Consider the following 25,885-nt stretch of genomic DNA (forward strand, 5'->3'; position numbering starts at 1 on the left):
AGGTGTATGCCCATCCCCTCCCCCCACCCGCCCGACACCCACCCGATGAAGGTGATTCCTCTGTGTCCACTTAGGTGTCCATCGGTTCGTACCCATTTGCTGGTGAGCGCGAGCACGTGGTGCTCGTGTGTCCATTCTTGGGCTACCTGGCTTACTGGAACGGGTTCCAGCTCTGGCCAGGAGAACCACGAGAGGTGCCCTCTCACCGCTGCTCCTCCTAGCTGAATAGCACTCCGTGGTGTCCACGCGCCACATTTCATTTACGCACTCGTGGGTCGATGGGCACTCGGGTCGCTTCCAGGTCTTTGCGATTGTGACTTGTGCCCTGACTCTAACCCTAACCCTTACCCAGCCCGTCTCCTCCTCGGCCCCTGCCTGACTGACTCCTTCCCGCCCGGCCTGTCACCTGTCACCGTCCTCTGCCCCTGCCTGACACGCTCCTCCCCGCCCGGGCCGTCACCGTCCTCGGCCCCTGCCTGACGGGGCTCCTCCGTCGCCTGGGCCTTCCAAGGGCTTGGTGTGGACGCTGGTTCCAGGACGCCCTCCCAGGAACCCGGTAGCAGGGCGGCCGCAGCGTCTCGCGCCACCCAACCGTCCGCCGGCCGGCGGCCGTCGCTAAGTGGCCTGCGGGGGACGTGCCCCCACTGTGGGGCGGGCGCCCAGCCTGGTGTCTTCTCCGAGGCCCCGTGGCTGCTTTCACCACCCCCGCAAGGGGAGAGCCGCGGAGGTGGGGACCGCCTCCTCGTGGGGACGTACACCCAGCTCTCCACGTCGGATTCCGGGGCTCTCTGTCCTGCCAGAAGGCCCAGCTGGCCTGCGGGTCCTTAGAGTGGCAAAAACATCCGAAAACTGAGATTGAGGGTCCGGTGGTTGTCTGCACTTTTGTGCTGGGCACCCCAGGGAGGCCCGGGGGCTGGCTGGACGACGCGGTCTGCTGGGCAGGGGGGGGGGTTTGGAGGAGCAACTGATGCCCTTTGCACTTTGGGTAGCAAGTGTCTGAGGTGTCTCTGAGCCCTGCGCCATGTCGGGGGTGGGGGGTGGGAGGTCGGTGGGGGTGGAGGAGCAGGAGGAGGAGGAGGAGGAGGTGGGAAGGGCCGTGGCCTGCAGTCGTCTTCCCGGGGTGGCTTCTTCCACAGGCTGCTTGGCCTGGGCTCCCTGCACCTGGGCCTTTGGAGGACTGGCCCTGTGCTTGCCAACGCTTCCCCTGCAGGGACCCAGAGCTGGGAGGTTGCATCTCTCAGCCCTGGGTCGGGCAGAGCCCCAGCGGGCCATGCCCACAACCTCTCTCAGCACGGGTCCCCCAGAAGGCTCCTTTGGGACCAGGATTCTCTTGCGGGTGACTCTTTAAGGTCTGGCCCCTGGATGGAGGGGCACCAGGAGTAGAGGAGCAGGAAGGGGAAGGGGGTGGCCATGCGAGGGGACACTTTCAGGCCAAGTCCCAGCTTCAGCCTGATCCTCCTGGGAACCCCGGGGTGTACGTCACACCTCCTGGTTGTCCCGCTCTGAGACAAGGAGCCGGGCTTCGCATTCCCCCAGCAGCCAGTCGTGGGCTGAGGACACCTGGGGCGTTGGGAACTCCCTGGCTTCTCCTTGGCTTAACATCTGGAGCTGCTTGTGAATCGTGCCGCCACACACACACCCGAGTGCAGGTGTCTTCTGCACAGACTGCGGGCCTCGCTCTTCTGAATGCCGCTAGCTCGCCACCCACCCACGGGTGAACCTGGTCAGGGTACTTTCTCTCGGGGGCAGACTCTGATCCTGGCGGGCTACCGGTGTTTCTGTTTGCTCGTTTCTTTCTTCCATTTCGGGAAAGGCTTCCTTACTGGGTGTGGAAATCTCCTATGCCTTTCCTCGCCTATTCTGTCAGCTTTAAAATTCTCTTTCAGTTGCCACCCTCACAGATGGATTAGGAAACTCTTTCCGGTGCACTCATTAGTGAAATGACCTCAATGAAGCTGGAATCCAATATCTAATGGCCGATTTTTAGCGAGTCCACACGCCAGGGTGGTCGGGGTCCAATGCAGCCCCGGCCAGGCCCAGGCCCCGGCCCCTTGGACTGGGCCACAGGAGGACACAGAGGAGGGTCCCGGCCCCCCCGGTCGCGTTGCCGGCAGTTCTCCAAGGGCTTGGGCGTTTTCCAGAGGTAGGAGATGGAGGGGACTGATTTCTTCAGCGCCCCACAAACCACGCCACCCCACCCATGGGACACATCCCTAGAGAGAGAGAGAGACGCCCCATACACTCGCTCCCCTCCCCCATGCGCTGTGCCCCAGCCCGGGGCCCGGGGGAATAGGCGGCAGCCCACCCACAGGGTGGGGGGCCCAGCTGAAAGGGGTTGTCGGGGAGGGCGGCCCCTGCCTGGGGTCAAAGGGCGGGCGATCCGCGCGTGCGCAATCGGCGGCGGCGGCGGCGGCGGCGGCGGCGGCGGCGGCGGCGGCGGCGGGGGCGGCCACGAGCTGGGGGTGGGGGGCGGGTAGGTGAAGGAGGCCAGGCGAGGAGAGGAAGGGGGCTGGAAGGTCTCCACCTTGGCGAGTCCAGCCGTGGAGGCGCATCTTGTGTGAGTGTGAGTGTGTGTGTGTGTGTGTGTGTGTGTATAGAGAGACAGCCCCCCACCCCGGCCCACCGCTCCCTGCCCGCCCCGCCCCGCCTGTCACCCCCGTCCCTCGGAGCCCGCCGGACCCGGCCGGTGAACTCAACAGGCCCGGCCCGGCGCGGGTCAGCGCCGGTGCGGGGCCTGGGGCGGGAGGAGGCGGCGGGGAAGCGCAGAGAGGCTCGGCTTCTTGAGCGGGGCAGGGGCGCCCTCCGCCGTCTAGGGCCACACCACCCTGAACGCGCCCGACCTCGTCTGGTCTCGGAAGCTAAGCAGGGTCGGGCCTGGTTAGTACTTGGATGGGAGACCGCCTGGGAATACCGGGTGCCGTAGGCTTCTTCTTTTTTTTTTTTTTTGTTTTGCCTCTTGTTCTGTCCCCTCTCTGGGAGCGAGGCGGCGGCCCGGGGTGGGGGTCACCCCCACCCTCAGCGCCCGCCGCGGTGCCTGGCGCCCCAGCCCGCACCGTGGGGCCTCCTCTTGTCCCAAGCCGCGACACCGCCGTCACGCGGCAGCATGCGTGGCTTCTGGACTGTCAGGTCTCAGACCAAAGGTCTGCTCTGTGGGAACCGACACGCTGGAGGAAACCTTGAGAGTCTGAGAGGGGAGGGAGTTCCAGAAGAAGGCCAGGATGTCATTTGGAGGGAGTATGTGACCAGAACTCGTCCCGTTGCTTTTGGGGTTCTATGGGCTACACGTAGGAATCTTTGGTGGTGGCACCTGATGTTGGGGGATCCGGAGTCGCACCCAGACCTGCTCCACAGGCCTCCTTTTACTTTTCTCTTCGGATTCATTATTTTTAAAAAGTGTCTCTTATCTCTATGATTGCATTTTCTTTTCTCTCTCTTTTCAAGCAGATGATGGGAGTCCAAGTATTAAGGTGACATGTGTTGCCCGTGCCCCCCTCCCCCCTGTGTTCTTATTCATTTACCTCTGATGTCGTTCCAGCGTATTGTGGGGGTACCAATGTTAAGGTCGGGTACGTTGCCCTCTCCCAGCCTCCCCCCTCGGGTCAGAGCCTCAAGTGCGCCCATGCCCCAGTCGGTGCGCACCCACCCCATTCCTAATGGAGGTGTATGCCCATCCCCTCCCCCCACCCGCCCGACACCCACCCGATGAAGGTGATTCCTCTGTGTCCACTTAGGTGTCCATCGGTTCGTACCCATTTGCTGGTGAGCGCGAGCACGTGGTGCTCGTGTGTCCATTCTTGGGCTACCTGGCTTACTGGAACGGGTTCCAGCTCTGGCCAGGAGAACCACGAGAGGTGCCCTCTCACCGCTGCTCCTCCTAGCTGAATAGCACTCCGTGGTGTCCACGCGCCACATTTCATTTACGCACTCGTGGGTCGATGGGCACTCGGGTCGCTTCCAGGTCTTTGCGATTGTGACTTGTGCCCTGACTCTAACCCTAACCCTTACCCAGCCCGTCTCCTCCTCGGCCCCTGCCTGACTGACTCCTTCCCGCCCGGCCTGTCACCTGTCACCGTCCTCTGCCCCTGCCTGACACGCTCCTCCCCGCCCGGGCCGTCACCGTCCTCGGCCCCTGCCTGACGGGGCTCCTCCGTCGCCTGGGCCTTCCAAGGGCTTGGTGTGGACGCTGGTTCCAGGACGCCCTCCCAGGAACCCGGTAGCAGGGCGGCCGCAGCGTCTCGCGCCACCCAACCGTCCGCCGGCCGGCGGCCGTCGCTAAGTGGCCTGCGGGGGACGTGCCCCCACTGTGGGGCGGGCGCCCAGCCTGGTGTCTTCTCCGAGGCCCCGTGGCTGCTTTCACCACCCCCGCAAGGGGAGAGCCGCGGAGGTGGGGACCGCCTCCTCGTGGGGACGTACACCCAGCTCTCCACGTCGGATTCCGGGGCTCTCTGTCCTGCCAGAAGGCCCAGCTGGCCTGCGGGTCCTTAGAGTGGCAAAAACATCCGAAAACTGAGATTGAGGGTCCGGTGGTTGTCTGCACTTTTGTGCTGGGCACCCCAGGGAGGCCCGGGGGCTGGCTGGACGACGCGGTCTGCTGGGCAGGGGGGGGGGTTTGGAGGAGCAACTGATGCCCTTTGCACTTTGGGTAGCAAGTGTCTGAGGTGTCTCTGAGCCCTGCGCCATGTCGGGGGTGGGGGGTGGGAGGTCGGTGGGGGTGGAGGAGCAGGAGGAGGAGGAGGAGGAGGTGGGAAGGGCCGTGGCCTGCAGTCGTCTTCCCGGGGTGGCTTCTTCCACAGGCTGCTTGGCCTGGGCTCCCTGCACCTGGGCCTTTGGAGGACTGGCCCTGTGCTTGCCAACGCTTCCCCTGCAGGGACCCAGAGCTGGGAGGTTGCATCTCTCAGCCCTGGGTCGGGCAGAGCCCCAGCGGGCCATGCCCACAACCTCTCTCAGCACGGGTCCCCCAGAAGGCTCCTTTGGGACCAGGATTCTCTTGCGGGTGACTCTTTAAGGTCTGGCCCCTGGATGGAGGGGCACCAGGAGTAGAGGAGCAGGAAGGGGAAGGGGGTGGCCATGCGAGGGGACACTTTCAGGCCAAGTCCCAGCTTCAGCCTGATCCTCCTGGGAACCCCGGGGTGTACGTCACACCTCCTGGTTGTCCCGCTCTGAGACAAGGAGCCGGGCTTCGCATTCCCCCAGCAGCCAGTCGTGGGCTGAGGACACCTGGGGCGTTGGGAACTCCCTGGCTTCTCCTTGGCTTAACATCTGGAGCTGCTTGTGAATCGTGCCGCCACACACACACCCGAGTGCAGGTGTCTTCTGCACAGACTGCGGGCCTCGCTCTTCTGAATGCCGCTAGCTCGCCACCCACCCACGGGTGAACCTGGTCAGGGTACTTTCTCTCGGGGGCAGACTCTGATCCTGGCGGGCTACCGGTGTTTCTGTTTGCTCGTTTCTTTCTTCCATTTCGGGAAAGGCTTCCTTACTGGGTGTGGAAATCTCCTATGCCTTTCCTCGCCTATTCTGTCAGCTTTAAAATTCTCTTTCAGTTGCCACCCTCACAGATGGATTAGGAAACTCTTTCCGGTGCACTCATTAGTGAAATGACCTCAATGAAACTGGAATCCAATATCTAATGGCCGATTTTTAGCGAGTCCACACGCCAGGGTGGTCGGGGTCCAATGCAGCCCCGGCCAGGCCCAGGCCCCGGCCCCTTGGACTGGGCCACAGGAGGACGCAGAGGAGGGTCCCGGCCCCCCCGGTCGCGTTGCCGGCAGTTCTCCAAGGGCTTGGGCGTTTTCCAGAGGTAGGAGATGGAGGGGACTGATTTCTTCAGCGCCCCACAAACCACGCCACCCCACCCATGGGACACATCCCTAGAGAGAGAGAGAGACGCCCCATACACTCGCTCCCCTCCCCCATGCGCTGTGCCCCAGCCCGGGGCCCGGGGGAATAGGCGGCAGCCCACCCACAGGGTGGGGGGCCCAGCTGAAAGGGGTTGTCGGGGAGGGCGGCCCCTGCCTGGGGTCAAAGGGCGGGCGATCCGCGCGTGCGCAATCGGCGGCGGCGGCGGCGGCGGCGGCGGCGGCGGGGGCGGCCACGAGCTGGGGGTGGGGGGCGGGTAGGTGAAGGAGGCCAGGCGAGGAGAGGAAGGGGGCTGGAAGGTCTCCACCTTGGCGAGTCCAGCCGTGGAGGCGCATCTTGTGTGAGTGTGAGTGTGTGTGTGTGTGTGTGTGTGTGTATAGAGAGACAGCCCCCCACCCCGGCCCACCGCTCCCTGCCCGCCCCGCCCCGCCTGTCACCCCCGTCCCTCGGAGCCCGCCGGACCCGGCCGGTGAACTCAACAGGCCCGGCCCGGCGCGGGTCAGCGCCGGTGCGGGGCCTGGGGCGGGAGGAGGCGGCGGGGAAGCGCAGAGAGGCTCGGCTTCTTGAGCGGGGCAGGGGCGCCCTCCGCCGTCTAGGGCCACACCACCCTGAACGCGCCCGACCTCGTCTGGTCTCGGAAGCTAAGCAGGGTCGGGCCTGGTTAGTACTTGGATGGGAGACCGCCTGGGAATACCGGGTGCCGTAGGCTTCTTCTTTTTTTTTTTTTTTGTTTTGCCTCTTGTTCTGTCCCCTCTCTGGGAGCGAGGCGGCGGCCCGGGGTGGGGGTCACCCCCACCCTCAGCGCCCGCCGCGGTGCCTGGCGCCCCAGCCCGCACCGTGGGGCCTCCTCTTGTCCCAAGCCGCGACACCGCCGTCACGCGGCAGCATGCGTGGCTTCTGGACTGTCAGGTCTCAGACCAAAGGTCTGCTCTGTGGGAACCGACACGCTGGAGGAAACCTTGAGAGTCTGAGAGGGGAGGGAGTTCCAGAAGAAGGCCAGGATGTCATTTGGAGGGAGTATGTGACCAGAACTCGTCCCGTTGCTTTTGGGGTTCTATGGGCTACACGTAGGAATCTTTGGTGGTGGCACCTGATGTTGGGGGATCCGGAGTCGCACCCAGACCTGCTCCACAGGCCTCCTTTTACTTTTCTCTTCGGATTCATTATTTTTAAAAAGTGTCTCTTATCTCTATGATTGCATTTTCTTTTCTCTCTCTTTTCAAGCAGATGATGGGAGTCCAAGTATTAAGGTGACATGTGTTGCCCGTGCCCCCCTCCCCCCTGTGTTCTTATTCATTTACCTCTGATGTCGTTCCAGCGTATTGTGGGGGTACCAATGTTAAGGTCGGGTACGTTGCCCTCTCCCAGCCTCCCCCCTCGGGTCAGAGCCTCAAGTGCGCCCATGCCCCAGTCGGTGCGCACCCACCCCATTCCTAATGGAGGTGTATGCCCATCCCCTCCCCCCACCCGCCCGACACCCACCCGATGAAGGTGATTCCTCTGTGTCCACTTAGGTGTCCATCGGTTCGTACCCATTTGCTGGGTGAGCGCGAGCACGTGGTGCTCGTGTGTCCATTCTTGGGCTACCTGGCTTACTGGAACGGGTTCCAGCTCTGGCCAGGAGAACCACGAGAGGTGCCCTCTCACCGCTGCTCCTCCTAGCTGAATAGCACTCCGTGGTGTCCACGCGCCACATTTCATTTACGCACTCGTGGGTCGATGGGCACTCGGGTCGCTTCCAGGTCTTTGCGATTGTGACTTGTGCCCTGACTCTAACCCTAACCCTTACCCAGCCCGTCTCCTCCTCGGCCCCTGCCTGACTGACTCCTTCCCGCCCGGCCTGTCACCTGTCACCGTCCTCTGCCCCTGCCTGACACGCTCCTCCCCGCCCGGGCCGTCACCGTCCTCGGCCCCTGCCTGACGGGGCTCCTCCGTCGCCTGGGCCTTCCAAGGGCTTGGTGTGGACGCTGGTTCCAGGACGCCCTCCCAGGAACCCGGTAGCAGGGCGGCCGCAGCGTCTCGCGCCACCCAACCGTCCGCCGGCCGGCGGCCGTCGCTAAGTGGCCTGCGGGGGACGTGCCCCCACTGTGGGGCGGGCGCCCAGCCTGGTGTCTTCTCCGAGGCCCCGTGGCTGCTTTCACCCCCCCCCGCAAGGGGAGAGCCGCGGAGGTGGGGACCGCCTCCTCGTGGGGACGTACACCCAGCTCTCCACGTCGGATTCCGGGGCTCTCTGTCCTGCCAGAAGGCCCAGCTGGCCTGCGGGTCCTTAGAGTGGCAAAAACATCCGAAAACTGAGATTGAGGGTCCGGTGGTTGTCTGCACTTTTGTGCTGGGCACCCCAGGGAGGCCCGGGGGCTGGCTGGACGACGCGGTCTGCTGGGCAGGGGGGGGGGTTTGGAGGAGCAACTGATGCCCTTTGCACTTTGGGTAGCAAGTGTCTGAGGTGTCTCTGAGCCCTGCGCCATGTCGGGGGTGGGGGGTGGGAGGTCGGTGGGGGTGGAGGAGCAGGAGGAGGAGGAGGAGGAGGTGGGAAGGGCCGTGGCCTGCAGTCGTCTTCCCGGGGTGGCTTCTTCCACAGGCTGCTTGGCCTGGGCTCCCTGCACCTGGGCCTTTGGAGGACTGGCCCTGTGCTTGCCAACGCTTCCCCTGCAGGGACCCAGAGCTGGGAGGTTGCATCTCTCAGCCCTGGGTCGGGCAGAGCCCCAGCGGGCCATGCCCACAACCTCTCTCAGCACGGGTCCCCCAGAAGGCTCCTTTGGGACCAGGATTCTCTTGCGGGTGACTCTTTAAGGTCTGGCCCCTGGATGGAGGGGCACCAGGAGTAGAGGAGCAGGAAGGGGAAGGGGGTGGCCATGCGAGGGGACACTTTCAGGCCAAGTCCCAGCTTCAGCCTGATCCTCCTGGGAACCCCGGGGTGTACGTCACACCTCCTGGTTGTCCCGCTCTGAGACAAGGAGCCGGGCTTCGCATTCCCCCAGCAGCCAGTCGTGGGCTGAGGACACCTGGGGCGTTGGGAACTCCCTGGCTTCTCCTTGGCTTAACATCTGGAGCTGCTTGTGAATCGTGCCGCCACACACACACCCGAGTGCAGGTGTCTTCTGCACAGACTGCGGGCCTCGCTCTTCTGAATGCCGCTAGCTCGCCACCCACCCACGGGTGAACCTGGTCAGGGTACTTTCTCTCGGGGGCAGACTCTGATCCTGGCGGGCTACCGGTGTTTCTGTTTGCTCGTTTCTTTCTTCCATTTCGGGAAAGGCTTCCTTACTGGGTGTGGAAATCTCCTATGCCTTTCCTCGCCTATTCTGTCAGCTTTAAAATTCTCTTTCAGTTGCCACCCTCACAGATGGATTAGGAAACTCTTTCCGGTGCACTCATTAGTGAAATGACCTCAATGAAGCTGGAATCCAATATCTAATGGCCGATTTTTAGCGAGTCCACACGCCAGGGTGGTCGGGGTCCAATGCAGCCCCGGCCAGGCCCAGGCCCCGGCCCCTTGGACTGGGCCACAGGAGGACACAGAGGAGGGTCCCGGCCCCCCCGGTCGCGTTGCCGGCAGTTCTCCAAGGGCTTGGGCGTTTTCCAGAGGTAGGAGATGGAGGGGACTGATTTCTTCAGCGCCCCACAAACCACGCCACCCCACCCATGGGACACATCCCTAGAGAGAGAGAGAGACGCCCCATACACTCGCTCCCCTCCCCCATGCGCTGTGCCCCAGCCCGGGGCCCGGGGGAATAGGCGGCAGCCCACCCACAGGGTGGGGGGCCCAGCTGAAAGGGGTTGTCGGGGAGGGCGGCCCCTGCCTGGGGTCAAAGGGCGGGCGATCCGCGCGTGCGCAATCGGCGGCGGCGGCGGCGGCGGCGGCGGGGGCGGCCACGAGCTGGGGGTGGGGGGCGGGTAGGTGAAGGAGGCCAGGCGAGGAGAGGAAGGGGGCTGGAAGGTCTCCACCTTGGCGAGTCCAGCCGTGGAGGCGCATCTTGTGTGAGTGTGAGTGTGTGTGTGTGTGTGTGTGTGTGTATAGAGAGACAGCCCCCCACCCCGGCCCACCGCTCCCTGCCCGCCCCGCCCCGCCTGTCACCCCCGTCCCTCGGAGCCCGCCGGACCCGGCCGGTGAACTCAACAGGCCCGGCCCGGCGCGGGTCAGCGCCGGTGCGGGGCCTGGGGCGGGAGGAGGCGGCGGGGAAGCGCAGAGAGGCTCGGCTTCTTGAGCGGGGCAGGGGCGCCCTCCGCCGTCTAGGGCCACACCACCCTGAACGCGCCCGACCTCGTCTGGTCTCGGAAGCTAAGCAGGGTCGGGCCTGGTTAGTACTTGGATGGGAGACCGCCTGGGAATACCGGGTGCCGTAGGCTTCTTCTTTTTTTTTTTTTTTGTTTTGCCTCTTGTTCTGTCCCCTCTCTGGGAGCGAGGCGGCGGCCCGGGGTGGGGGTCACCCCCACCCTCAGCGCCCGCCGCGGTGCCTGGCGCCCCAGCCCGCACCGTGGGGCCTCCTCTTGTCCCAAGCCGCGACACCGCCGTCACGCGGCAGCATGCGTGGCTTCTGGACTGTCAGGTCTCAGACCAAAGGTCTGCTCTGTGGGAACCGACACGCTGGAGGAAACCTTGAGAGTCTGAGAGGGGAGGGAGTTCCAGAAGAAGGCCAGGATGTCATTTGGAGGGAGTATGTGACCAGAACTCGTCCCGTTGCTTTTGGGGTTCTATGGGCTACACGTAGGAATCTTTGGTGGTGGCACCTGATGTTGGGGGATCCGGAGTCGCACCCAGACCTGCTCCACAGGCCTCCTTTTACTTTTCTCTTCGGATTCATTATTTTTAAAAAGTGTCTCTTATCTCTATGATTGCATTTTCTTTTCTCTCTCTTTTCAAGCAGATGATGGGAGTCCAAGTATTAAGGTGACATGTGTTGCCCGTGCCCCCCTCCCCCCTGTGTTCTTATTCATTTACCTCTGATGTCGTTCCAGCGTATTGTGGGGGTACCAATGTTAAGGTCGGGTACGTTGCCCTCTCCCAGCCTCCCCCCTCGGGTCAGAGCCTCAAGTGCGCCCATGCCCCAGTCGGTGCGCACCCACCCCATTCCTAATGGAGGTGTATGCCCATCCCCTCCCCCCACCCGCCCGACACCCACCCGATGAAGGTGATTCCTCTGTGTCCACTTAGGTGTCCATCGGTTCGTACCCATTTGCTGGTGAGCGCGAGCACGTGGTGCTCGTGTGTCCATTCTTGGGCTACCTGGCTTACTGGAACGGGTTCCAGCTCTGGCCAGGAGAACCACGAGAGGTGCCCTCTCACCGCTGCTCCTCCTAGCTGAATAGCACTCCGTGGTGTCCACGCGCCACATTTCATTTACGCACTCGTGGGTCGATGGGCACTCGGGTCGCTTCCAGGTCTTTGCGATTGTGACTTGTGCCCTGACTCTAACCCTAACCCTTACCCAGCCCGTCTCCTCCTCGGCCCCTGCCTGACTGACTCCTTCCCGCCCGGCCTGTCACCTGTCACCGTCCTCTGCCCCTGCCTGACACGCTCCTCCCCGCCCGGGCCGTCACCGTCCTCGGCCCCTGCCTGACGGGGCTCCTCCGTCGCCTGGGCCTTCCAAGGGCTTGGTGTGGACGCTGGTTCCAGGACGCCCTCCCAGGAACCCGGTAGCAGGGCGGCCGCAGCGTCTCGCGCCACCCAACCGTCCGCCGGCCGGCGGCCGTCGCTAAGTGGCCTGCGGGGGACGTGCCCCCACTGTGGGGCGGGCGCCCAGCCTGGTGTCTTCTCCGAGGCCCCGTGGCTGCTTTCACCCCCCCCCGCAAGGGGAGAGCCGCGGAGGTGGGGACCGCCTCCTCGTGGGGACGTACACCCAGCTCTCCACGTCGGATTCCGGGGCTCTCTGTCCTGCCAGAAGGCCCAGCTGGCCTGCGGGTCCTTAGAGTGGCAAAAACATCCGAAAACTGAGATTGAGGGTCCGGTGGTTGTCTGCACTTTTGTGCTGGGCACCCCAGGGAGGCCCGGGGGCTGGCTGGACGACGCGGTCTGCTGGGCAGGGGGGGGGGTTTGGAGGAGCAACTGATGCCCTTTGCACTTTGGGTAGCAAGTGTCTGAGGTGTCTCTGAGCCCTGCGCCATGTCGGGGGTGGGGGGTGGGAGGTCGGTGGGGGTGGAGGAGCAGGAGGAGGAGGAGGAGGAGGTGGGAAGGGCCGTGGCCTGCAGTCGTCTTCCCGGGGTGGCTTCTTCCACAGGCTGCTTGGCCTGGGCTCCCTGCACCTGGGCCTTTGGAGGACTGGCCCTGTGCTTGCCAACGCTTCCCCTGCAGGGACCCAGAGCTGGGAGGTTGCATCTCTCAGCCCTGGGTCGGGCAGAGCCCCAGCGGGCCATGCCCACAACCTCTCTCAGCACGGGTCCCCCAGAAGGCTCCTTTGGGACCAGGATTCTCTTGCGGGTGACTCTTTAAGGTCTGGCCCCTGGATGGAGGGGCACCAGGAGTAGAGGAGCAGGAAGGGGAAGGGGGTGGCCATGCGAGGGGACACTTTCAGGCCAAGTCCCAGCTTCAGCCTGATCCTCCTGGGAACCCCGGGGTGTACGTCACACCTCCTGGTTGTCCCGCTCTGAGACAAGGAGCCGGGCTTCGCATTCCCCCAGCAGCCAGTCGTGGGCTGAGGACACCTGGGGCGTTGGGAACTCCCTGGCTTCTCCTTGGCTTAACATCTGGAGCTGCTTGTGAATCGTGCCGCCACACACACACCCGAGTGCAGGTGTCTTCTGCACAGACTGCGGGCCTCGCTCTTCTGAATGCCGCTAGCTCGCCACCCACCCACGGGTGAACCTGGTCAGGGTACTTTCTCTCGGGGGCAGACTCTGATCCTGGCGGGCTACCGGTGTTTCTGTTTGCTCGTTTCTTTCTTCCATTTCGGGAAAGGCTTCCTTACTGGGTGTGGAAATCTCCTATGCCTTTCCTCGCCTATTCTGTCAGCTTTAAAATTCTCTTTCAGTTGCCACCCTCACAGATGGATTAGGAAACTCTTTCCGGTGCACTCATTAGTGAAATGACCTCAATGAAGCTGGAATCCAATATCTAATGGCCGATTTTTAGCGAGTCCACACGCCAGGGTGGTCGGGGTCCAATGCAGCCCCGGCCAGGCCCAGGCCCCGGCCCCTTGGACTGGGCCACAGGAGGACACAGAGGAGGGTCCCGGCCCCCCCGGTCGCGTTGCCGGCAGTTCTCCAAGGGCTTGGGCGTTTTCCAGAGGTAGGAGATGGAGGGGACTGATTTCTTCAGCGCCCCACAAACCACGCCACCCCACCCATGGGACACATCCCTAGAGAGAGAGAGAGACGCCCCATACACTCGCTCCCCTCCCCCATGCGCTGTGCCCCAGCCCGGGGCCCGGGGGAATAGGCGGCAGCCCACCCACAGGGTGGGGGGCCCAGCTGAAAGGGGTTGTCGGGGAGGGCGGCCCCTGCCTGGGGTCAAAGGGCGGGCGATCCGCGCGTGCGCAATCGGCGGCGGCGGCGGCGGCGGCGGCGGCGGCGGCGGCGGCGGCGGGGGCGGCCACGAGCTGGGGGTGGGGGGCGGGTAGGTGAAGGAGGCCAGGCGAGGAGAGGAAGGGGGCTGGAAGGTCTCCACCTTGGCGAGTCCAGCCGTGGAGGCGCATCTTGTGTGAGTGTGAGTGTGTGTGTGTGTGTGTGTGTGTGTATAGAGAGACAGCCCCCCACCCCGGCCCACCGCTCCCTGCCCGCCCCGCCCCGCCTGTCACCCCCGTCCCTCGGAGCCCGCCGGACCCGGCCGGTGAACTCAACAGGCCCGGCCCGGCGCGGGTCAGCGCCGGTGCGGGGCCTGGGGCGGGAGGAGGCGGCGGGGAAGCGCAGAGAGGCTCGGCTTCTTGAGCGGGGCAGGGGCGCCCTCCGCCGTCTAGGGCCACACCACCCTGAACGCGCCCGACCTCGTCTGGTCTCGGAAGCTAAGCAGGGTCGGGCCTGGTTAGTACTTGGATGGGAGACCGCCTGGGAATACCGGGTGCCGTAGGCTTCTTCTTTTTTTTTTTTTTTGTTTTGCCTCTTGTTCTGTCCCCTCTCTGGGAGCGAGGCGGCGGCCCGGGGTGGGGGTCACCCCCACCCTCAGCGCCCGCCGCGGTGCCTGGCGCCCCAGCCCGCACCGTGGGGCCTCCTCTTGTCCCAAGCCGCGACACCGCCGTCACGCGGCAGCATGCGTGGCTTCTGGACTGTCAGGTCTCAGACCAAAGGTCTGCTCTGTGGGAACCGACACGCTGGAGGAAACCTTGAGAGTCTGAGAGGGGAGGGAGTTCCAGAAGAAGGCCAGGATGTCATTTGGAGGGAGTATGTGACCAGAACTCGTCCCGTTGCTTTTGGGGTTCTATGGGCTACACGTAGGAATCTTTGGTGGTGGCACCTGATGTTGGGGGATCCGGAGTCGCACCCAGACCTGCTCCACAGGCCTCCTTTTACTTTTCTCTTCGGATTCATTATTTTTAAAAAGTGTCTCTTATCTCTATGATTGCATTTTCTTTTCTCTCTCTTTTCAAGCAGATGATGGGAGTCCAAGTATTAAGGTGACATGTGTTGCCCGTGCCCCCCTCCCCCCTGTGTTCTTATTCATTTACCTCTGATGTCGTTCCAGCGTATTGTGGGGGTACCAATGTTAAGGTCGGGTACGTTGCCCTCTCCCAGCCTCCCCCCTCGGGTCAGAGCCTCAAGTGCGCCCATGCCCCAGTCGGTGCGCACCCACCCCATTCCTAATGGAGGTGTATGCCCATCCCCTCCCCCCACCCGCCCGACACCCACCCGATGAAGGTGATTCCTCTGTGTCCACTTAGGTGTCCATCGGTTCGTACCCATTTGCTGGTGAGCGCGAGCACGTGGTGCTCGTGTGTCCATTCTTGGGCTACCTGGCTTACTGGAACGGGTTCCAGCTCTGGCCAGGAGAACCACGAGAGGTGCCCTCTCACCGCTGCTCCTCCTAGCTGAATAGCACTCCGTGGTGTCCACGCGCCACATTTCATTTACGCACTCGTGGGTCGATGGGCACTCGGGTCGCTTCCAGGTCTTTGCGATTGTGACTTGTGCCCTGACTCTAACCCTAACCCTTACCCAGCCCGTCTCCTCCTCGGCCCCTGCCTGACTGACTCCTTCCCGCCCGGCCTGTCACCTGTCACCGTCCTCTGCCCCTGCCTGACACGCTCCTCCCCGCCCGGGCCGTCACCGTCCTCGGCCCCTGCCTGACGGGGCTCCTCCGTCGCCTGGGCCTTCCAAGGGCTTGGTGTGGACGCTGGTTCCAGGACGCCCTCCCAGGAACCCGGTAGCAGGGCGGCCGCAGCGTCTCGCGCCACCCAACCGTCCGCCGGCCGGCGGCCGTCGCTAAGTGGCCTGCGGGGGACGTGCCCCCACTGTGGGGCGGGCGCCCAGCCTGGTGTCTTCTCCGAGGCCCCGTGGCTGCTTTCACCCCCCCCCGCAAGGGGAGAGCCGCGGAGGTGGGGACCGCCTCCTCGTGGGGACGTACACCCAGCTCTCCACGTCGGATTCCGGGGCTCTCTGTCCTGCCAGAAGGCCCAGCTGGCCTGCGGGTCCTTAGAGTGGCAAAAACATCCGAAAACTGAGATTGAGGGTCCGGTGGTTGTCTGCACTTTTGTGCTGGGCACCCCAGGGAGGCCCGGGGGCTGGCTGGACGACGCGGTCTGCTGGGCAGGGGGGGGGGTTTGGAGGAGCAACTGATGCCCTTTGCACTTTGGGTAGCAAGTGTCTGAGGTGTCTCTGAGCCCTGCGCCATGTCGGGGGTGGGGGGTGGGAGGTCGGTGGGGGTGGAGGAGCAGGAGGAGGAGGAGGAGGAGGTGGGAAGGGCCGTGGCCTGCAGTCGTCTTCCCGGGGTGGCTTCTTCCACAGGCTGCTTGGCCTGGGCTCCCTGCACCTGGGCCTTTGGAGGACTGGCCCTGTGCTTGCCAACGCTTCCCCTGCAGGGACCCAGAGCTGGGAGGTTGCATCTCTCAGCCCTGGGTCGGGCAGAGCCCCAGCGGGCCATGCCCACAACCTCTCTCAGCACGGGTCCCCCAGAAGGCTCCTTTGGGACCAGGATTCTCTTGCGGGTGACTCTTTAAGGTCTGGCCCCTGGATGGAGGGGCACCAGGAGTAGAGGAGCAGGAAGGGGAAGGGGGTGGCCATGCGAGGGGACACTTTCAGGCCAAGTCCCAGCTTCAGCCTGATCCTCCTGGGAACCCCGGGGTGTACGTCACACCTCCTGGTTGTCCCGCTCTGAGACAAGGAGCCGGGCTTCGCATTCCCCCAGCAGCCAGTCGTGGGCTGAGGACACCTGGGGCGTTGGGAACTCCCTGGCTTCTCCTTGGCTTAACATCTGGAGCTGCTTGTGAATCGTGCCGCCACACACACACCCGAGTGCAGGTGTCTTCTGCACAGACTGCGGGCCTCGCTCTTCTGAATGCCGCTAGCTCGCCACCCACCCACGGGTGAACCTGGTCAGGGTACTTTCTCTCGGGGGCAGACTCTGATCCTGGCGGGCTACCGGTGTTTCTGTTTGCTCGTTTCTTTCTTCCATTTCGGGAAAGGCTTCCTTACTGGGTGTGGAAATCTCCTATGCCTTTCCTCGCCTATTCTGTCAGCTTTAAAATTCTCTTTCAGTTGCCACCCTCACAGATGGATTAGGAAACTCTTTCCGGTGCACTCATTAGTGAAATGACCTCAATGAAGCTGGAATCCAATATCTAATGGCCGATTTTTAGCGAGTCCACACGCCAGGGTGGTCGGGGTCCAATGCAGCCCCGGCCAGGCCCAGGCCCCGGCCCCTTGGACTGGGCCACAGGAGGACACAGAGGAGGGTCCCGGCCCCCCCGGTCGCGTTGCCGGCAGTTCTCCAAGGGCTTGGGCGTTTTCCAGAGGTAGGAGATGGAGGGGACTGATTTCTTCAGCGCCCCACAAACCACGCCACCCCACCCATGGGACACATCCCTAGAGAGAGAGAGAGACGCCCCATACACTCGCTCCCCTCCCCCATGCGCTGTGCCCCAGCCCGGGGCCCGGGGGAATAGGCGGCAGCCCACCCACAGGGTGGGGGGCCCAGCTGAAAGGGGTTGTCGGGGAGGGCGGCCCCTGCCTGGGGTCAAAGGGCGGGCGATCCGCGCGTGCGCAATCGGCGGCGGCGGCGGCGGCGGCGGCGGCGGCGGGGGCGGCCACGAGCTGGGGGTGGGGGGCGGGTAGGTGAAGGAGGCCAGGCGAGGAGAGGAAGGGGGCTGGAAGGTCTCCACCTTGGCGAGTCCAGCCGTGGAGGCGCATCTTGTGTGAGTGTGAGTGTGTGTGTGTGTGTGTGTGTGTGTATAGAGAGACAGCCCCCCACCCCGGCCCACCGCTCCCTGCCCGCCCCGCCCCGCCTGTCACCCCCGTCCCTCGGAGCCCGCCGGACCCGGCCGGTGAACTCAACAGGCCCGGCCCGGCGCGGGTCAGCGCCGGTGCGGGGCCTGGGGCGGGAGGAGGCGGCGGGGAAGCGCAGAGAGGCTCGGCTTCTTGAGCGGGGCAGGGGCGCCCTCCGCCGTCTAGGGCCACACCACCCTGAACGCGCCCGACCTCGTCTGGTCTCGGAAGCTAAGCAGGGTCGGGCCTGGTTAGTACTTGGATGGGAGACCGCCTGGGAATACCGGGTGCCGTAGGCTTCTTCTTTTTTTTTTTTTTTGTTTTGCCTCTTGTTCTGTCCCCTCTCTGGGAGCGAGGCGGCGGCCCGGGGTGGGGGTCACCCCCACCCTCAGCGCCCGCCGCGGTGCCTGGCGCCCCAGCCCGCACCGTGGGGCCTCCTCTTGTCCCAAGCCGCGACACCGCCGTCACGCGGCAGCATGCGTGGCTTCTGGACTGTCAGGTCTCAGACCAAAGGTCTGCTCTGTGGGAACCGACACGCTGGAGGAAACCTTGAGAGTCTGAGAGGGGAGGGAGTTCCAGAAGAAGGCCAGGATGTCATTTGGAGGGAGTATGTGACCAGAACTCGTCCCGTTGCTTTTGGGGTTCTATGGGCTACACGTAGGAATCTTTGGTGGTGGCACCTGATGTTGGGGGATCCGGAGTCGCACCCAGACCTGCTCCACAGGCCTCCTTTTACTTTTCTCTTCGGATTCATTATTTTTAAAAAGTGTCTCTTATCTCTATGATTGCATTTTCTTTTCTCTCTCTTTTCAAGCAGATGATGGGAGTCCAAGTATTAAGGTGACATGTGTTGCCCGTGCCCCCCTCCCCCCTGTGTTCTTATTCATTTACCTCTGATGTCGTTCCAGCGTATTGTGGGGGTACCAATGTTAAGGTCGGGTACGTTGCCCTCTCCCAGCCTCCCCCCTCGGGTCAGAGCCTCAAGTGCGCCCATGCCCCAGTCGGTGCGCACCCACCCCATTCCTAATGGAGGTGTATGCCCATCCCCTCCCCCCACCCGCCCGACACCCACCCGATGAAGGTGATTCCTCTGTGTCCACTTAGGTGTCCATCGGTTCGTACCCATTTGCTGGTGAGCGCGAGCACGTGGTGCTCGTGTGTCCATTCTTGGGCTACCTGGCTTACTGGAACGGGTTCCAGCTCTGGCCAGGAGAACCACGAGAGGTGCCCTCTCACCGCTGCTCCTCCTAGCTGAATAGCACTCCGTGGTGTCCACGCGCCACATTTCATTTACGCACTCGTGGGTCGATGGGCACTCGGGTCGCTTCCAGGTCTTTGCGATTGTGACTTGTGCCCTGACTCTAACCCTAACCCTTACCCAGCCCGTCTCCTCCTCGGCCCCTGCCTGACTGACTCCTTCCCGCCCGGCCTGTCACCTGTCACCGTCCTCTGCCCCTGCCTGACACGCTCCTCCCCGCCCGGGCCGTCACCGTCCTCGGCCCCTGCCTGACGGGGCTCCTCCGTCGCCTGGGCCTTCCAAGGGCTTGGTGTGGACGCTGGTTCCAGGACGCCCTCCCAGGAACCCGGTAGCAGGGCGGCCGCAGCGTCTCGCGCCACCCAACCGTCCGCCGGCCGGCGGCCGTCGCTAAGTGGCCTGCGGGGGACGTGCCCCCACTGTGGGGCGGGCGCCCAGCCTGGTGTCTTCTCCGAGGCCCCGTGGCTGCTTTCACCCCCCCCCGCAAGGGGAGAGCCGCGGAGGTGGGGACCGCCTCCTCGTGGGGACGTACACCCAGCTCTCCACGTCGGATTCCGGGGCTCTCTGTCCTGCCAGAAGGCCCAGCTGGCCTGCGGGTCCTTAGAGTGGCAAAAACATCCGAAAACTGAGATTGAGGGTCCGGTGGTTGTCTGCACTTTTGTGCTGGGCACCCCAGGGAGGCCCGGGGGCTGGCTGGACGACGCGGTCTGCTGGGCAGGGGGGGGGGTTTGGAGGAGCAACTGATGCCCTTTGCACTTTGGGTAGCAAGTGTCTGAGGTGTCTCTGAGCCCTGCGCCATGTCGGGGGTGGGGGGTGGGAGGTCGGTGGGGGTGGAGGAGCAGGAGGAGGAGGAGGAGGAGGTGGGAAGGGCCGTGGCCTGCAGTCGTCTTCCCGGGGTGGCTTCTTCCACAGGCTGCTTGGCCTGGGCTCCCTGCACCTGGGCCTTTGGAGGACTGGCCCTGTGCTTGCCAACGCTTCCCCTGCAGGGACCCAGAGCTGGGAGGTTGCATCTCTCAGCCCTGGGTCGGGCAGAGCCCCAGCGGGCCATGCCCACAACCTCTCTCAGCACGGGTCCCCCAGAAGGCTCCTTTGGGACCAGGATTCTCTTGCGGGTGACTCTTTAAGGTCTGGCCCCTGGATGGAGGGGCACCAGGAGTAGAGGAGCAGGAAGGGGAAGGGGGTGGCCATGCGAGGGGACACTTTCAGGCCAAGTCCCAGCTTCAGCCTGATCCTCCTGGGAACCCCGGGGTGTACGTCACACCTCCTGGTTGTCCCGCTCTGAGACAAGGAGCCGGGCTTCGCATTCCCCCAGCAGCCAGTCGTGGGCTGAGGACACCTGGGGCGTTGGGAACTCCCTGGCTTCTCCTTGGCTTAACATCTGGAGCTGCTTGTGAATCGTGCCGCCACACACACACCCGAGTGCAGGTGTCTTCTGCACAGACTGCGGGCCTCGCTCTTCTGAATGCCGCTAGCTCGCCACCCACCCACGGGTGAACCTGGTCAGGGTACTTTCTCTCGGGGGCAGACTCTGATCCTGGCGGGCTACCGGTGTTTCTGTTTGCTCGTTTCTTTCTTCCATTTCGGGAAAGGCTTCCTTACTGGGTGTGGAAATCTCCTATGCCTTTCCTCGCCTATTCTGTCAGCTTTAAAATTCTCTTTCAGTTGCCACCCTCACAGATGGATTAGGAAACTCTTTCCGGTGCACTCATTAGTGAAATGACCTCAATGAAGCTGGAATCCAATATCTAATGGCCGATTTTTAGCGAGTCCACACGCCAGGGTGGTCGGGGTCCAATGCAGCCCCGGCCAGGCCCAGGCCCCGGCCCCTTGGACTGGGCCACAGGAGGACGCAGAGGAGGGTCCCGGCCCCCCCGGTCGCGTTGCCGGCAGTTCTCCAAGGGCTTGGGCGTTTTCCAGAGGTAGGAGATGGAGGGGACTGATTTCTTCAGCGCCCCACAAACCACGCCACCCCACCCATGGGACACATCCCTAGAGAGAGAGAGAGACGCCCCATACACTCGCTCCCCTCCCCCATGCGCTGTGCCCCAGCCCGGGGCCCGGGGGAATAGGCGGCAGCCCACCCACAGGGTGGGGGGCCCAGCTGAAAGGGGTTGTCGGGGAGGGCGGCCCCTGCCTGGGGTCAAAGGGCGGGCGATCCGCGCGTGCGCAATCGGCGGCGGCGGCGGCGGCGGCGGCGGCGGCGGGGGCGGCCACGAGCTGGGGGTGGGGGGCGGGTAGGTGAAGGAGGCCAGGCGAGGAGAGGAAGGGGGCTGGAAGGTCTCCACCTTGGCGAGTCCAGCCGTGGAGGCGCATCTTGTGTGAGTGTGAGTGTGTGTGTGTGTGTGTGTGTGTGTATAGAGAGACAGCCCCCCACCCCGGCCCACCGCTCCCTGCCCGCCCCGCCCCGCCTGTCACCCCCGTCCCTCGGAGCCCGCCGGACCCGGCCGGTGAACTCAACAGGCCCGGCCCGGCGCGGGTCAGCGCCGGTGCGGGGCCTGGGGCGGGAGGAGGCGGCGGGGAAGCGCAGAGAGGCTCGGCTTCTTGAGCGGGGCAGGGGCGCCCTCCGCCGTCTAGGGCCACACCACCCTGAACGCGCCCGACCTCGTCTGGTCTCGGAAGCTAAGCAGGGTCGGGCCTGGTTAGTACTTGGATGGGAGACCGCCTGGGAATACCGGGTGCCGTAGGCTTCTTCTTTTTTTTTTTTTTTGTTTTGCCTCTTGTTCTGTCCCCTCTCTGGGAGCGAGGCGGCGGCCCGGGGTGGGGGTCACCCCCACCCTCAGCGCCCGCCGCGGTGCCTGGCGCCCCAGCCCGCACCGTGGGGCCTCCTCTTGTCCCAAGCCGCAACACCGCCGTCACGCGGCAGCATGCGTGGCTTCTGGACTGTCAGGTCTCAGACCAAAGGTCTGCTCTGTGGGAACCGACACGCTGGAGGAAACCTTGAGAGTCTGAGAGGGGAGGGAGTTCCAGAAGAAGGCCAGGATGTCATTTGGAGGGAGTATGTGACCAGAACTCGTCCCGTTGCTTTTGGGGTTCTATGGGCTACACGTAGGAATCTTTGGTGGTGGCACCTGATGTTGGGGGATCCGGAGTCGCACCCAGACCTGCTCCACAGGCCTCCTTTTACTTTTCTCTTCGGATTCATTATTTTTAAAAAGTGTCTCTTATCTCTATGATTGCATTTTCTTTTCTCTCTCTTTTCAAGCAGATGATGGGAGTCCAAGTATTAAGGTGACATGTGTTGCCCGTGCCCCCCTCCCCCCTGTGTTCTTATTCATTTACCTCTGATGTCGTTCCAGCGTATTGTGGGGGTACCAATGTTAGGGTCGGGTACGTTGCCCTCTCCCTGCCTCCCCCCTCGGGTCAGAGCCTCAAGTGCGCCCATCCCCCAGTCGGTGCGCACCCACCCCATTCCTAATGGAGGTGTATGCCCATCCCCTCCCCCCACCCGCCCGACACCCACCCGATGAAGGTGATTCCTCTGTGTCCACTTAGGTGTCCATCGGTTCGTACCCATTTGCTGGTGAGCGCGAGCACGTGGTGCTCGTGTGTCCATTCTTGGGCTACCTGGCTTACTGGAACGGGTTCCAGCTCTGGCCAGGAGAACCACGAGAGGTGCCCTCTCACCGCTGCTCCTCCTAGCTGAATAGCACTCCGTGGTGTCCACGCGCCACATTTCATTTACGCACTCGTGGGTCGATGGGCACTCGGGTCGCTTCCAGGTCTTTGCGATTGTGACTTGTGCCCTGACTCTAACCCTAACCCTTACCCAGCCCGTCTCCTCCTCGGCCCCTGCCTGACTGACTCCTTCCCGCCCGGCCTGTCACCTGTCACCGTCCTCTGCCCCTGCCTGACACGCTCCTCCCCGCCCGGGCCGTCACCGTCCTCGGCCCCTGCCTGACGGGGCTCCTCCGTCGCCTGGGCCTTCCAAGGGCTTGGTGTGGACGCTGGTTCCAGGACGCCCTCCCAGGAACCCGGTAGCAGGGCGGCCGCAGCGTCTCGCGCCACCCAACCGTCCGCCGGCCGGCGGCCGTCGCTAAGTGGCCTGCGGGGGACGTGCCCCCACTGTGGGGCGGGCGCCCAGCCTGGTGTCTTCTCCGAGGCCCCGTGGCTGCTTTCACCCCCCCCCGCAAGGGGAGAGCCGCGGAGGTGGGGACCGCCTCCTCGTGGGGACGTACACCCAGCTCTCCACGTCGGATTCCGGGGCTCTCTGTCCTGCCAGAAGGCCCAGCTGGCCTGCGGGTCCTTAGAGTGGCAAAAACATCCGAAAACTGAGATTGAGGGTCCGGTGGTTGTCTGCACTTTTGTGCTGGGCACCCCAGGGAGGCCCGGGGGCTGGCTGGACGACGCGGTCTGCTGGGCAGGGGGGGGGGTTTGGAGGAGCAACTGATGCCCTTTGCACTTTGGGTAGCAAGTGTCTGAGGTGTCTCTGAGCCCTGCGCCATGTCGGGGGTGGGGGGTGGGAGGTCGGTGGGGGTGGAGGAGCAGGAGGAGGAGGAGGAGGAGGTGGGAAGGGCCGTGGCCTGCAGTCGTCTTCCCGGGGTGGCTTCTTCCACAGGCTGCTTGGCCTGGGCTCCCTGCACCTGGGCCTTTGGAGGACTGGCCCTGTGCTTGCCAACGCTTCCCCTGCAGGGACCCAGAGCTGGGAGGTTGCATCTCTCAGCCCTGGGTCGGGCAGAGCCCCAGCGGGCCATGCCCACAACCTCTCTCAGCACGGGTCCCCCAGAAGGCTCCTTTGGGACCAGGATTCTCTTGCGGGTGACTCTTTAAGGTCTGGCCCCTGGATGGAGGGGCACCAGGAGTAGAGGAGCAGGAAGGGGAAGGGGGTGGCCATGCGAGGGGACACTTTCAGGCCAAGTCCCAGCTTCAGCCTGATCCTCCTGGGAACCCCGGGGTGTACGTCACACCTCCTGGTTGTCCCGCTCTGAGACAAGGAGCCGGGCTTCGCATTCCCCCAGCAGCCAGTCGTGGGCTGAGGACACCTGGGGCGTTGGGAACTCCCTGGCTTCTCCTTGGCTTAACATCTGGAGCTGCTTGTGAATCGTGCCGCCACACACACACCCGAGTGCAGGTGTCTTCTGCACAGACTGCGGGCCTCGCTCTTCTGAATGCCGCTAGCTCGCCACCCACCCACGGGTGAACCTGGTCAGGGTACTTTCTCTCGGGGGCAGACTCTGATCCTGGCGGGCTACCGGTGTTTCTGTTTGCTCGTTTCTTTCTTCCATTTCGGGAAAGGCTTCCTTACTGGGTGTGGAAATCTCCTATGCCTTTCCTCGCCTATTCTGTCAGCTTTAAAATTCTCTTTCAGTTGCCACCCTCACAGATGGATTAGGAAACTCTTTCCGGTGCACTCATTAGTGAAATGACCTCAATGAAGCTGGAATCCAATATCTAATGGCCGATTTTTAGCGAGTCCACACGCCAGGGTGGTCGGGGTCCAATGCAGCCCCGGCCAGGCCCAGGCCCCGGCCCCTTGGACTGGGCCACAGGAGGACGCAGAGGAGGGTCCCGGCCCCCCCGGTCGCGTTGCCGGCAGTTCTCCAAGGGCTTGGGCGTTTTCCAGAGGTAGGAGATGGAGGGGACTGATTTCTTCAGCGCCCCACAAACCACGCCACCCCACCCATGGGACACATCCCTAGAGAGAGAGAGAGACGCCCCATACACTCGCTCCCCTCCCCCATGCGCTGTGCCCCAGCCCGGGGCCCGGGGGAATAGGCGGCAGCCCACCCACAGGGTGGGGGGCCCAGCTGAAAGGGGTTGTCGGGGAGGGCGGCCCCTGCCTGGGGTCAAAGGGCGGGCGATCCGCGCGTGCGCAATCGGCGGCGGCGGCGGCGGCGGCGGCGGCGGCGGGGGCGGCCACGAGCTGGGGGTGGGGGGCGGGTAGGTGAAGGAGGCCAGGCGAGGAGAGGAAGGGGGCTGGAAGGTCTCCACCTTGGCGAGTCCAGCCGTGGAGGCGCATCTTGTGTGAGTGTGAGTGTGTGTGTGTGTGTGTGTGTGTGTATAGAGAGACAGCCCCCCACCCCGGCCCACCGCTCCCTGCCCGCCCCGCCCCGCCTGTCACCCCCGTCCCTCGGAGCCCGCCGGACCCGGCCGGTGAACTCAACAGGCCCGGCCCGGCGCGGGTCAGCGCCGGTGCGGGGCCTGGGGCGGGAGGAGGCGGCGGGGAAGCGCAGAGAGGCTCGGCTTCTTGAGCGGGGCAGGGGCGCCCTCCGCCGTCTAGGGCCACACCACCCTGAACGCGCCCGACCTCGTCTGGTCTCGGAAGCTAAGCAGGGTCGGGCCTGGTTAGTACTTGGATGGGAGACCGCCTGGGAATACCGGGTGCCGTAGGCTTCTTCTTTTTTTTTTTTTTTGTTTTGCCTCTTGTTCTGTCCCCTCTCTGGGAGCGAGGCGGCGGCCCGGGGTGGGGGTCACCCCCACCCTCAGCGCCCGCCGCGGTGCCTGGCGCCCCAGCCCGCACCGTGGGGCCTCCTCTTGTCCCAAGCCGCGACACCGCCGTCACGCGGCAGCATGCGTGGCTTCTGGACTGTCAGGTCTCAGACCAAAGGTCTGCTCTGTGGGAACCGACACGCTGGAGGAAACCTTGAGAGTCTGAGAGGGGAGGGAGTTCCAGAAGAAGGCCAGGATGTCATTTGGAGGGAGTATGTGACCAGAACTCGTCCCGTTGCTTTTGGGGTTCTATGGGCTACACGTAGGAATCTTTGGTGGTGGCACCTGATGTTGGGGGATCCGGAGTCGCACCCAGACCTGCTCCACAGGCCTCCTTTTACTTTTCTCTTCGGATTCATTATTTTTAAAAAGTGTCTCTTATCTCTATGATTGCATTTTCTTTTCTCTCTCTTTTCAAGCAGATGATGGGAGTCCAAGTATTAAGGTGACATGTGTTGCCCGTGCCCCCCTCCCCCCTGTGTTCTTATTCATTTACCTCTGATGTCGTTCCAGCGTATTGTGGGGGTACCAATGTTAGGGTCGGGTACGTTGCCCTCTCCCTGCCTCCCCCCTCGGGTCAGAGCCTCAAGTGCGCCCATCCCCCAGTCGGTGCGCACCCACCCCATTCCTAATGGAGGTGTATGCCCATCCCCTCCCCCCACCCGCCCGACACCCACCCGATGAAGGTGATTCCTCTGTGTCCACTTAGGTGTCCATCGGTTCGTACCCATTTGCTGGTGAGCGCGAGCACGTGGTGCTCGTGTGTCCATTCTTGGGCTACCTGGCTTACTGGAACGGGTTCCAGCTCTGGCCAGGAGAACCACGAGAGGTGCCCTCTCACCGCTGCTCCTCCTAGCTGAATAGCACTCCGTGGTGTCCACGCGCCACATTTCATTTACGCACTCGTGGGTCGATGGGCACTCGGGTCGCTTCCAGGTCTTTGCGATTGTGACTTGTGCCCTGACTCTAACCCTAACCCTTACCCAGCCCGTCTCCTCC

At 63.9% G+C, this 25,885-nt stretch overlaps 7 non-coding genes across 7 annotated transcripts; all 7 read left to right on the plus strand.

Annotated features, from left to right (window-relative positions):
- Nucleotides 1-2,807: 2,807 nt before the first annotated feature.
- On the plus strand, nt 2,808-2,926 carry LOC142869149 (5S ribosomal RNA). Its single transcript, XR_012917905.1, has one exon. It is a non-coding gene; the product is annotated as a 5S ribosomal RNA (ribosomal RNA).
- Nucleotides 2,927-6,449: 3,523 nt separating this feature from the next.
- LOC142869150 (5S ribosomal RNA) lies at nt 6,450-6,568 on the plus strand. The gene has a single exon (XR_012917906.1). It is a non-coding gene; the product is annotated as a 5S ribosomal RNA (ribosomal RNA).
- Nucleotides 6,569-10,087: 3,519 nt separating this feature from the next.
- LOC142869151 (5S ribosomal RNA) lies at nt 10,088-10,206 on the plus strand. The gene has a single exon (XR_012917907.1). It is a non-coding gene; the product is annotated as a 5S ribosomal RNA (ribosomal RNA).
- A 3,536-nt stretch (nt 10,207-13,742) lies between these two features.
- On the plus strand, nt 13,743-13,861 carry LOC142869152 (5S ribosomal RNA). The gene has a single exon (XR_012917908.1). It is a non-coding gene; the product is annotated as a 5S ribosomal RNA (ribosomal RNA).
- Nucleotides 13,862-17,385: 3,524 nt separating this feature from the next.
- On the plus strand, nt 17,386-17,504 carry LOC142869153 (5S ribosomal RNA). The gene has a single exon (XR_012917909.1). It is a non-coding gene; the product is annotated as a 5S ribosomal RNA (ribosomal RNA).
- Nucleotides 17,505-21,028: 3,524 nt separating this feature from the next.
- Nucleotides 21,029-21,147, plus strand: LOC142869154 (5S ribosomal RNA). The gene has a single exon (XR_012917910.1). It is a non-coding gene; the product is annotated as a 5S ribosomal RNA (ribosomal RNA).
- A 3,524-nt stretch (nt 21,148-24,671) lies between these two features.
- Nucleotides 24,672-24,790, plus strand: LOC142869155 (5S ribosomal RNA). The gene has a single exon (XR_012917911.1). It is a non-coding gene; the product is annotated as a 5S ribosomal RNA (ribosomal RNA).
- The last annotated feature ends 1,095 nt before the right edge of the window (nt 24,791-25,885 follow it).

The sequence above is a fragment of the Microcebus murinus genome, unplaced genomic scaffold (genome assembly GCF_040939455.1).
Source record: "Microcebus murinus isolate Inina unplaced genomic scaffold, M.murinus_Inina_mat1.0 scaf060_hap2_Mmur4.0, whole genome shotgun sequence".
NCBI classification, from domain to species: domain Eukaryota; kingdom Metazoa; phylum Chordata; class Mammalia; order Primates; family Cheirogaleidae; genus Microcebus; species Microcebus murinus.